Source organism: Pelobates fuscus, unplaced genomic scaffold, assembly GCF_036172605.1.
Source record: "Pelobates fuscus isolate aPelFus1 unplaced genomic scaffold, aPelFus1.pri scaffold_36, whole genome shotgun sequence".
NCBI lineage: Eukaryota > Metazoa > Chordata > Amphibia > Anura > Pelobatidae > Pelobates > Pelobates fuscus.
In genome coordinates, this window is record NW_026961893.1 from 210,005 (window position 1) to 222,057 (window position 12,053).

The following is a 12,053-nucleotide window of genomic DNA, read 5'->3' on the forward strand; positions in this document are numbered from 1 at the left end:
TTTGAGACCACGGTTGGCTTCTGAACATAGAGAAAAGTTTCCTAATTCCTTCACAAAAGATCATATTCCTCAGAGCAATAATAAACACTATCTCCGCCCATGTGTTCCTGTTTCCAGAGAGGGCTGTGAGGATCTGAGACAAAATAATAAAACTACAAGGTTTCGAGACTGGCTCAGCCAGAGAAGTCATGAGCCTCCTTGTTTCTTTGACTTCAACGATTGGGCTGGTAAAATGGGCCCAATGGAAGTTTCACACTGTTCAGAATTGCTTCCTTCTTCAATTCGACAAAGTAGAAACAGATTGGGAGCAAAGAATAGCTCTGCCCCTGCCAGTAAGAAAAGAGTTGGACTGGTGGATGGGTAAGAAGAATTTGGCAAAAGGCTTCCCGTTGGAGGAACCTCCTTGGAACGCTATTACAACAAATGCCAGTTTCTCTGGATGGGGTGCCCACTTCAATTCCACATGGACACAAAGGAAGTGGACCAGAGAAGAGAGTCGCCTACACTCAAATCTAAGAGAACTAAGAGCTATTTCCAAAGCCGTCTTGGTATTCCTCCCGATGATCGAAAAAATCTTGGGTACTAGTCAAAACGGACAACCAAGCAGTTGCTTTGTATGTGAACAACCAAGGAGGCACAAGAAGCAGCTTGCTCTTGAAGGAACTAGCTCCCTTGATGAAGGTGGCCATGAAAAATCTCCAAGGTCTGAAGGTTTCTTCCTAAGGTGATTTCTCAGTTTCATCTCTCTCAAGAAGTGGTCCTTCCATCATTCTACCCCAATCCTACTTCTCAAGAGGAAGTTAGGTGGCAACGTTTGGATGTCATGAACTGAACCTAGTTCATTCTGAATCATACAGAAAGACTGACTAACTCTTCATTTTACCTTCAGGAGTTAGGAAAGGTGAGGCGGCCTCTTTATCTACATTGAAACGTTGGATTTCGCTAATGATCAGGCGCTAATGATCAGGAAAGCGTATATCTCTAAAGGTCAATCTCCGCCAATGAAGATAAGAACACATTCTACCAGAGCATTGTCAACTTCATGGGCTAATATATAGTAATGTGACAGCATATCACATTACTATATAGCTTTACACAAGAAAACCAGATACAGGACTACAGAGAACACCAAGTTAATTTAACTTTAAATATTATGGATTGATACAAAGTTCCATTGTAAGGAAAGGCGAACAAGGGTTCAGTGGTGTCAAAATTCTAATTTTATGGACAAAAAGGAGACATCTAAAGAAAGTCTGACAGGTCTTTGACGGATAGGCATAAAGATAGCAAAAATGACATCAATTGCATCACGAAATTGAAGATTATGCTAGCTTTAGTGTACAGATAATCTTAATTTTAATAATGACAGGAGGCGAGTATTTTGCATAATCTTTCTTTACTAACTCCATAGCAGCAAAGAAAAAGAGTGACATAACTGAGAACCAATCACAATGCAGTATAGAGTATAAGAGGTGTAACGTATGACATCATTTCCTCTTTATTTTTTTTTTTTTCAACTCTTTATTTAAATGTCGACTGGCACATTGCATCATATTTCTTTTGGCCTACGCAGAGGCCCAATCAATAGGATCATCTTAAAAGTTGCAATACAGAAAGGAAGGGTATGTTAGTGCATAGAAAACACTTCTCAATTGGCTTGCGCAGAAGCCTTTCAGCCATATCTTTGTGTTGTGCCGAGTCCACATGTATTTCAATTTAAATTTCGTCTCAATTCGTAGGTATGTACATTCATTGAAGACTATTGTGCAGTGAGACACATACAAGTACAAAATATCTATCAAAATAACATATAATAAAATAAAATAGAAAAATAAAATAGGGTAATATATGTACAGTATATGACAGGAACTGAGAAACCAGTAACGTTGGGTATGTCATGCTATAAGTTGTATCTTCACGACTATCGGTTATGGGGTTATGCTAATTTGTTATATGTCATATTGTTCCCAGAGCGCCCAAGTTTTTTGGAAGGAGGTATTGGAATCGCGAACCTGTGCAGTTAGCTTGTCCATCAGGTAATTATCCCTGATTTTGGAGAGGACTAGGGAGATCGGGGGTACTTCTTGTTTGATCCAATATTGTGCTAATGCTCTACGAGCTGCCAGGTTAAGCATATTTAACAGTTTTTGGTCGTGTTTATGTAGCCCCTCCGTTGGTCGTGATAGTAGGCAAGCCCATGGGTCAAGTGTCATCCTGCGTTGCATAATGCTCGAGGTTAGGTCTGTAACTTTTCCCCAGTATTCTTTAACCTTGACACAGTGCCACCACATGTGGATATATGTGCCCTTCTCTCCACAGAGCCTCCAGCAGGTGTCTGTGGGACTTAGTTGCATATGGCATTGTTTAACAGGGGTCGTATACCACCGGAGTAGAATTTTGTAAGATTGCTCCTGGAGGGCCGTGCATACGGAAACTTTTGCATTGGCCTCCCAGATATCCTGCCAGTCCGTCCCGTCTAATGTCTCCCCTAAGTCCGTCTCCCATTTGTCTGTGTATGTCTGGTTGCCCCAGGTCCCTGATTCTAGGCATATATGATTGTATAGTAACGAGATTAGTTTGGTTGGCATACGCTCTTGCAAGCAAAATTTCTCATAGAAGGTGAGCGGCTTGGCTATTGCCGTTCTGACTTCTCTGGTCTGTGCGAAGTCCCGTACCTGGAGATATCTGAAGAAGTCACTCGTTTTTAGTGGGGCCAGGGATTGCAGATGTTGGTACGTAACTAATTGGTTGTTTGAATATAGGTGTGTGTAGCGTTGTAGACCTGTGGCCTCTATGCCCTGAAACTCTCGTGCCCTCAGTCCGGGTGGGAACGCTCTGTTGCGCAAGACCGGAGTCATTGGTGACGGTAAGTCTGTGAGTTTAAGTTTCTTTGCGACTCTGTCCCATAAGCTTAGGGAGTTAAGGATCGCCGGGCATTCTGTCCGTAGGATTACTCTATGTTCTCTGGGCACCCATATTAGGAATTGCGGTAGGTCAGCTCCTGTCATGAGGGATTCTATGTCCACCCACCTACGTTGATTAGTCGGGCAGTGCCAGTGAGCTATTTGGGCTAATTGTGCGGCCTTGTAGTAATGGTGCAGGTGTGGCATACCTAAACCTCCCCTCCATTTAGGGTTATACAGAGTTGCCTTGGCTATCCTGGGTCTTTTTCTTTGCCATATGAAGGCGTCTATTGCCTTTTGTGTGTCTGCTAGGTCGTTTTTGGTGACCCGGATCGGAAGTGCTTGGAAGAGGAATAGTAGTCTTGGCATTATATTCATTTTTACTGAGTGTAACCGGCCAAGCCATGTAATCGGTTTGTCTGTCCAGTTGTCTAGGTCTGTTTTAAGTCTGTTGAGCAGCGGTGTATAGTTGTGTTGGTACAGTGCTTTGTGGTCTGCGGTTAGCCTGACGCCTAGGTATGTGAGTGTGGTCGTAGATGTTTTGATGTGGTGCGTACGTCTAATGTATTGTAACTCTTGTTCGGGGATGTGAAATGGTAGCGCTATTGATTTGGTGAGATTGACTTTGTACCCGGATAACTCCCCGTAAATTTGAAGTAGTTTTTCCAGATTCGCCATTGAGGGAATCGGATCTGTCAGTGTGAGGAGGATATCGTCCGCATATGCTGCTGTTTTAAATTGCTCCCCCCCAATTTGCACCCCTTTAATATTTGGATCTGTTCTGATGAGATGCATGAGTGGCTCCAGTACTATCGCGAATAACAGTGGCGACAAGGGACAACCCTGTCTTGTACCATTGCTCACTCGAAATGGTGTCCTCGGGGCGCCCGTTATTATGGTTTGTGCCTGTAGGTCTGTGTATAGGGCTTTTATGGCAGTGATGTATGTGTCCGGGAAGCCTTGTAATTGCAATAGTTGGAACAGGAAAGACCATTGGACCCTGTCAAAGGCCTTCTCTGCGTCAAGGGACAGTGCCAGGGCAGGTGACTTAGAGTTAGACATGAGCCACAGCAGATCAGCTCCTCTGCGTGTGTTCTCGTATAATTGGCGCCCTGGCATAAAGCCTACTTGGTCTGGGTGTATTAATTTTGGGAGTAATGGGGTTAGTCTCCTCGCCAGTATCTTTGCGAATATTTTTAAGTCCGCGTTTATAAGTGATATAGGTCTGTAATTAGTGGCTAGTGTTCCGTCTTTGTCCGGTTTGGGGATTAAAATTATGTTGGCCGTAGCCATGTCGCGATCTGGGGTGCCGCCTTGGAGGAAGTGGTTGTATAATTTGGTGAGGTGGGGGGATAGTTCCGATTTATACCTTTTGTAATAGCTCATGTCGTACCCGTCCGGGCCCGGTGCCTTGCGACCTTGAAGGGTTGCTATCACCGATTCTACCTCCTCCTGTGTGATGGGGCTCTCTAGGATGTTGGTCTCCACTGTGGACACCTGGGGGAGGTTTAATTGGGTCAGGAATTCTGTTATGCGTGTGGTATATTGTGTCTGTGCTTCCCCTTCTCTTGGTGTGTGGTTGTATAGGTTCTGGAAATATTCGGTGAACGTGCTATTGATGTCTTTCGGGGTGTGTACCAGGTCATTGGTAGCTGTTCGCAGCGTGGTTATGGGTTTACGCCCTGGTCTGGGTCGGAGGGTCCTTGCAAGTAGTGTGTCCATTTTGTTGGCTTTTTCATAGAAAAAGCGCTTGGACCAGACTAAGGAGCGTGCTATGTCTGCTATGGCGAGTTCTTTTATAGCGTGACGTATGGTTTGTAGTTTTGTGTATATGGTGGTTGTGGGCGCCTGCTTATGTCGTTGCTCTAGTTTTCTCATTGTGGTTTGTAATTCTAGGAGGCGTTTCGTTTTGGTTCGCTTTTTATGTGTGGCTGCCTGTATGAGGTGTCCCCGTAACACCGCTTTGTGGGCTGCCCACAATGCGGTCGGGTTGATGTCCTCCGTGTCGTTAGTGGTGAAGTAGTCTAATATTTTCAGTCGGGTAGTGGCGGATATGTCGTTGTCAGAGAGTAGGTCCGAGTTGAGTCTCCATGTCCATGTGTTGCGATGTTGACCTATGCCTAAGGTTATAGTCACATCTGCATGGTCCGACCAAGTGATATTGTTAATTTCTGAGTGTATAAGTTTTGCCATGCCCGCTCCGTTGAGGAGGAGGTTGTCTATTCTGGAGTATGTAGTGTGGGGTGCGGAGTAGTATGTATAGTCTAAGGTGTCTGGGTGTTGAAGTCTCCACGCATCCATTAGTCCAGTGCGTTGTAGAAAGGTATGGAGGAGTTTGTCTTGACCCCCTCTCCCCTGTGAACGCTGAGTCCCTGTTTTAGAGCTACGGTCGGTCGCCGGGCTGGGTACGGCGTTTAGGTCCCCTCCCACCACCATTATGCCTCCCTGGAGGGAGGTGAGTAGGGATGTTATTGCATTCCAGTATTCACTGTCTGGCTTGTTGGGCGCGTACAGATTCACTATGTGCAGTTTGGTATTGTAGTAGTTGCCGGTGATAGCCAGGTATCTGCCTTCAGAGTCATTCTGTGTGTGTGTGACCGTATAAGGGCATCTCTTGTGTATGAGTACAGCCACGCCTGCGTGTTTACGTAGCGCCCTGGCTTCGTGGACAGTGTTGTATATGTTATCCCCTATTTTGGTTGGCGAGGCCTTCGGTATGTGGGTCTCCTGTACTAACGCTATGTCTGCTTTTTTAGCCTTGAGGTCACGTAGGAGTATTCTGCGTTTGGTGGGTATGTTTAGGCCTTTGGCGTTAATGGATAAAATTTTTAGTGTCATGTGCCCGTTACTCTCGTGTGGCGTGTGATTGCTGAGTGTGCGTCTTCCCTACCTGTCCGTTGTCCATTAGTCTCCCTCTCTTTAACATACTGCATGTCTCGGCTCTTTAACCATGTCTGTTTCCTGCCTCCAGTCGTGTTAGTCATACCCAAAATCATACATATAAACATGAACAAAAACATAAAATAACAGTAAACATTTGGTACATAGTAATGTAACAATTTACGCACACTGGTCTTACAACTCGCCAGTGTCGGGTGGGGGTGCCCCTCTCCTTCGCAGGTCCGAATTTTCTCCTGCGAGGGGGGGGGGGGGGAGTCTCCATTCCACTGTGCCTCTGTATGAGGCCTCTCAAACTGTAACAGGGTCGTGGAGCCTAGCTCCATATCTTGAAGCCCTCTGAGCGTAATGGGGTAAGGGCGGGGGGCGGGGGGGGGGGGAGCATACAGGGGCATATGGCTTATCAGGTCTACCCATTAAATGTGAATCTGTTACCCCTTGCTACTAACGGCGCTCTGGGTCTCTAATTGATCCAGGGACCTGTTTGATCTGCCGTAGTTATGTCGGGGAAGTTATAAGGATGGTACAACACACGTTATTGTAATAACCCCATTTGTAACATTTATACACGTAACAAGGCCTTATTTTTTTTTTTTTCCCAAGTAATATAGTTTTTTCAACATTTTGGTGTTGCCTTTTACCTAACACATGTCACTATGTTTATCAGGTTGCTGATATGGATAGGGTGTCGCTATCTTGGGGGGGGGGGGGAGGGGGGGGGAAGGAGGGGGGGGTGCCCCCATGAGCTGGCAGTGTGCCGCATGTTGGGGTACTCCGTGTGGGGGTCATCATATCCCAACATACAGCACACAAGCACACCCCACCTCCACGGATCGCTCCTTCAGAGCTGGGTGCAAAAAATTAAGTCCCATATAGAAGATATTAACTAGGCAGAGGCAGCATACGATACCAATCAGCTGAGAGCGGTGAGGTGTACGGCAGTTCAAGTGAGTTTTTCTCTCCTTAGGGACCGGGTCCCGTCAGGTTGGGAGAGTGAACCTTAGGTGGTTGTACTGGGACCGCTGAGAGTCTCATGTGTGGCAGTCCGTCGAGTCTTTCGCTGCTTTGATGATTGTCCGGTTTGCGGGTAGGTCTTGGGGGGAGGGGTGCCCCAATGAACTGGTAGTGCACCGCATGTTGGGGTACTCCGTGTAAGGGTCATCATATCCCAACATACAGTACACAGGCATTCCCCACGTAGAAATCCCCAACTAGGCAGAGGCAGCGCACGATACCTATCAGCCGTCTGCAATAAGGTGTACAGCAGTTCAGGTGAGTCTTTCTCTCCCTAGGGACCGGGTCTCGGCAGGTTGGGAGGGTGAGTCATAGGTGGGAGTGAGGTGACCGCTGAGGGTCTCAGGTGTGGCGGTTCGTCGAGGCTTTAGCTGCTTTGACGACTGTCCAGTCAGCGGGTAGATCCTCAAGCTCTGGCGGTGTTTCCCCAGATAGAGCAAAGCTTCTTGGTGGTTCTATCTGTAGGCTCCGAAGGAATCTTAGTGGGTCTCCTCCTGGCTGCAGGGTGTAGGTAGTCCCGGCCCTGAAAGCCACCAACTTGAAGGGGTGTCCCCATGTGTATTTGATTTCCCGCTCTTGAAGCAGAGTTGTCAGGGGTCTCCAGTTTCTCCTGCGTTGCAGAGTGGTAGGGGAAAAGTCCTGGTATAAGGTGATGATAGAGTTTTGATAATTAAGCTCGTTGGCCCTAGCATATTTCATCACCGCTTCTTTTGTGGAGTAGTAATGAAAGCGGATGATGATGTCTCTCGGTGCCTGTCCCTCCGTTCTACGGGCTCTGAGCGCTCTGTGTGCTCGATCGATTGCCCAGTAAGTATCAGGGATATCTGGGAGTAAGTGCTTGAAATAGTGCTCCATTTTGCTCACCAGGTTCCCTTCCGCGGCTGTTTCAGGGAGACCTCTGAGTCTCACATTATTGCGTCTGGAGCGGTTGGCGAGGTCTTCCACCGTAAGTTCCAACTCACAGATCCGCTGTTCCATTGCTCTTGAATATGATGCGGCGTTGTTATGGGCCTGTGTGACCAGATCCATCTTTTCCTCTAGGGCCGCAGTCCGGGCTCCCAGCGCCTGGATTTCTGCCTTGACCTCTCTCGTGCTGTTGGAGATTTCTTTGGCAAGGAAGCTTTTCACCTCCTGAAGTTTAGCCAGTATTTGTGCAGGGTCCCCTGATTGCGTTTCTGGCATATCGCTGCCTGTGGTAGAGGCCGGGGAGAGGGATCCACGCGGGCTGTGCTGGCGGCCATCTTGTGAGGCCTGTCTGCCTCGCGGCGTAGTTAGCATGTCGGCCACCGATCTGCCGGTTTCTCTCCTGTCACCCTTCTTTTTCGGGTCGGGTTTCAAGCCGGAGTGTCTGCCAGGCATAGTGGAGGGTGTTAGGCTGGTTTTTGGGTCTCGATGCTTATGGCTAGTGCCGGATTAAGAGTGGATTTGGCGGAGCTCCGGAATTATGCGGCCATCCCGGTCGGTGTCTAGGCCACGCCCCCATCATTTCCTCTTTAAAACATGCAACATCACAAGGTTACAATGCAGAATAACATCAATGAAAACTCAAAACATGAACAATCGAACATAAGCAGATAACAGAGGGAGGGAAGAGCGAGATAGAGTAGGGAGGGAAAATACTCGCCTCCTGTCATTATTAAAATTAAGATTATCTGTACACTAAAGCTAGCATAATCTTCAATTTTATCACATGACAGGAGGCTTCGTATTTTGCAATTTTAACGCTGAGAAAGTAGAGCAAAAGCTGGGTTAGATGGAGGACGGAAATAAAACGTCCGAAAGGTGGATTCCCTAGTCCAGTCCGCCGTTCGCAAGATATCTGGAAGGGAGGCCCCTGCCGCATAGGCGGAAGAGGCTGCGGCTCCTCGAACCGAGTGTGCTCCGAAATCCTGGTCTATCCCGGCAAGGGCCAATAGCCATCTAACCCATCTGGCCAACGTCGTGACCGAGACTGGAGCGTAGGGGCGGACGTAGGAGATAAGAAGTTGACGATTGGAAGTATTCCGCAACGTCGCGGTAGCTTCCACGTATTGACGGAGAGTAGAGACCACACAGAGTTGGGGTTCTGAGGGGAAAAAGGGATAAAAAACGGAGGAAGAGTCTGACGTCGTGCGCCGAGAAACCTGGAAGGTTACTCCCGCTGGACAAAAGGTAAATGCGTCGGCGTTGAAAGCACGTACATCAGAGACCCAACGAAAGGAGACTAGACAGAGAAGAAAAGTGAATTTCGCCGTAAGTTGGCAAAGTGATACATTTTCATTAGGAGGCCATTCCCTTAAAAACTGCAGAACTATGCCAACATCCCAGAGTCTAGAGTACTTGGGTTCCGGGGGGCGCCGGAGGCACATACCGCATAGGAGTCTACAGATGAGCGGGTTCTGGCCTATTGGTGTTCCTTGAGTCGGCGTATGGGCCGCCGAGATTGCCGAACGTACTACGTTGATGGATCGGAACGATTTCCCCGTTGTGAATAGGGATGTGAGGAAATTCATGATGCAGAGAATAGGTGCCGTAAAGGGATTGAGATTCCGTCCCAGACACCAAGTTGTCCAACCGTGCCATGCCGATAGATAGCACCTTCTTGTTCCTGGTGCCCATGAATCCCATAGGAGATCCTTAGTTTCCTGCGATAAATCTTCGGTTCGCCAGGAACCCTTGAAAGAGTCCAGGCCACTAAAGGAAGCCAATCTTCCTGGACCAGTGGATGGGGGTGTCCCATCGGGTTCCTGAGAATGGTTGGAGTATCTGGCAGGAGGAGGGGATCCTTCTTCGACAGTTCCAGGAGCTCCGGGAACCACGGCTGGCTCTGCCACATGAGGGTGTGATGAGGGTCAATGTTACCCTCTGTGTCCGGATTTGGTGTAGAACCCTCGTTATCATCGAGAATGGCGGGAATGCGTAGGCTCCGTGTTGTGGCCATTGTTGCAGGAAAGCGTCCGTCGCTAGACTCTCTGGGTCCGGGAGCCAGCTGAAGAAGTCTTTTGTTTGACGGTTGTTGCGGGAGGCAAATAAATCCAGGAAGAAAGGACCCCTTTGTGCTTCCAGTATCTTGAAAACCTGAGGGTCTAGTTGCCAATCGCTGGCGTCCCGCCAGTGGCGTGAGTACCAGTCTGCTGTCATGTTGGATTCCCCTGGAAGGTGTTCCGCCAACAATGTGATGTTGCGGGGAAGGCAGTAATCGAAGATTTCCTTCGTGAGTTCTACTAGTGCCTGGGAGCGGGTGCCTCCGAGTCGGTTGATGTATCTTACCGCTGAGACATTGTCCATCCGGAGCAGGATGCAACAGTTGGATCTATCCTTCGCTAGGCTGCGAATGGCGAACGATCCTGCCAAGAGCTCCAGACAGTTGATGTGCATGGAGAGTTCTTGGGGGTTCCACACTCCTCCCGTGGAGGAGGTGCCGTCTGTTGCTCCCCAGCCTGAGCGGCTGGCGCCTGACTCCAGTATGAAGTCTGGTTGGTTGCCGAATATGGCCCGGCCGTTCCAAGCCTGCATGCAGTTCAGCCACCATTGCAATTCCTCCTGGACCTCGTCCGACATAGGGACCGGTTGGTCGTAAGTCGGATTTCTGCGAAGGAACTTCGTCTTGAGACGTTGCATCGCTCTGTAATGTAGGGGTCCGGGAAATATGGCTTGGATGGAGGAGGAGAGAAGGCCCACGATCCGTGCCAATAGTCGTAAAGGTATGGACGTCAGTCGAAGTACTTTCCGAATTTCTCTGCGGAGGGTGGCAATCTTTGCGGCCGGAAGACGTAGAGTACACGATGTTGAGTCTATCTCGAACCCTAGGAATTTGATCACCTGAGCGGGAATCAGAGATGATTTGGGGCCGTTGATAATGAAGCCCAAAGATTCGAGTAGTTGTATAGTGTAGGTTGTGTGGTTCGTTAGGATCCTTGCATCCTCGTCGAATATCAAGATGCCGTCGAGGTAGATGATGCATCTTATGCCTTGGGCTCTCAGTTTTGCCATTACTGGTTTCATAATTTTGGTGAAACACCATGGGGCCGAACTGAGACCAAACGGGAGACAAGTGAATTGCCAAGGCGTCCCATGCCAATAGAAACGGAGATATGGTTGGCTCCTTACATGCACGGGGATAGTAAGGCATGCGTCCTTGAGATCTAGACGTGTGAACCAGTCGTTGTCTCGAAGTAAGTCTCGTAAGAGATGGATACCTTCCATCTTGAAGTGGCGATATACCACGTAGGAATTCAGCTCCCTGAGGTTGATGACGGGTCGGAATTCTCCTGTCTTTTTCCTGACCAGGAAAATATTGCTGTAAAACCCGGAGGGATCCGGAGCCGGTTGGATGGCACCCTTGGAATGTAAGTCCTGAAGTTCCGTGTCTATCACGCCAGCATCTGCTTGAGATAGTTGAATCGGGCGAGGTGGAGTCTGTTGGAGCGGCGTCGTCTCGAATTCTATTTGATAGCCCCGTACCGTCCGCAGTATCCATGTGTCTGAGGATAGGTCTGCCCAATTCTGGAAAAAAAGAGAAACACGTCCTGCGATATGGCAGGGGGTTAGAGATAGGATAGAATGGTGACTTACCGTTGGAGAATCTCGCTCTGGAGCGTCCTCGACTGCCACGGTAACGGTCCGATACCCTAAATTGGTGGAATCGATGGCGGACAGATGAGTCCATGTAGAATGGCTGTGTCCTGGTAGTGCGGGGCCCGGATGGCCAAAAACGGCTGGCGGCACGGCCCCTCTGCCGACCAGCCCTTCCAAAAACACCTCGAGTGTTGGATCCATGGAATACTTTCCGCATGGACGTTTGTGCCTTATTGAGGGATGTAAAGATATTCACCCTCTTATTGAGCTCAGTAAGGAAGGCCTCTCCAAACAGTTTGCCCTGTGCCAAAGGGCCTAATTCCTTATCCCCCAGTTCGACAAGCTTGTCATCAATCCTGAATAGTGCTGCTCGGCGCCTCTCCGAAGAGATACCCACTCTCGGGTATCTCATGCCCAATCACGCACCATATCTGGGGTGAAATTAGCAGCCCTTTCATAGGCATCATCTGCCATATCCATAATTCTTGCCAATGGACCGATAGCATCCAATCGTTTATCTTGGGCTCCCTTGAAGCCACGTTCCACTCCCTTGCGTGGGTTCCGACCCCCCCCCCCCGGGACATAAACGTTGTCATAAGCGGATCAAACTCAGGAGTATGTGCTACCTTGTCCGTTAGGCTTGGGCGAGGACATTCTGATCTCATGCGTTTTCTCACTTCC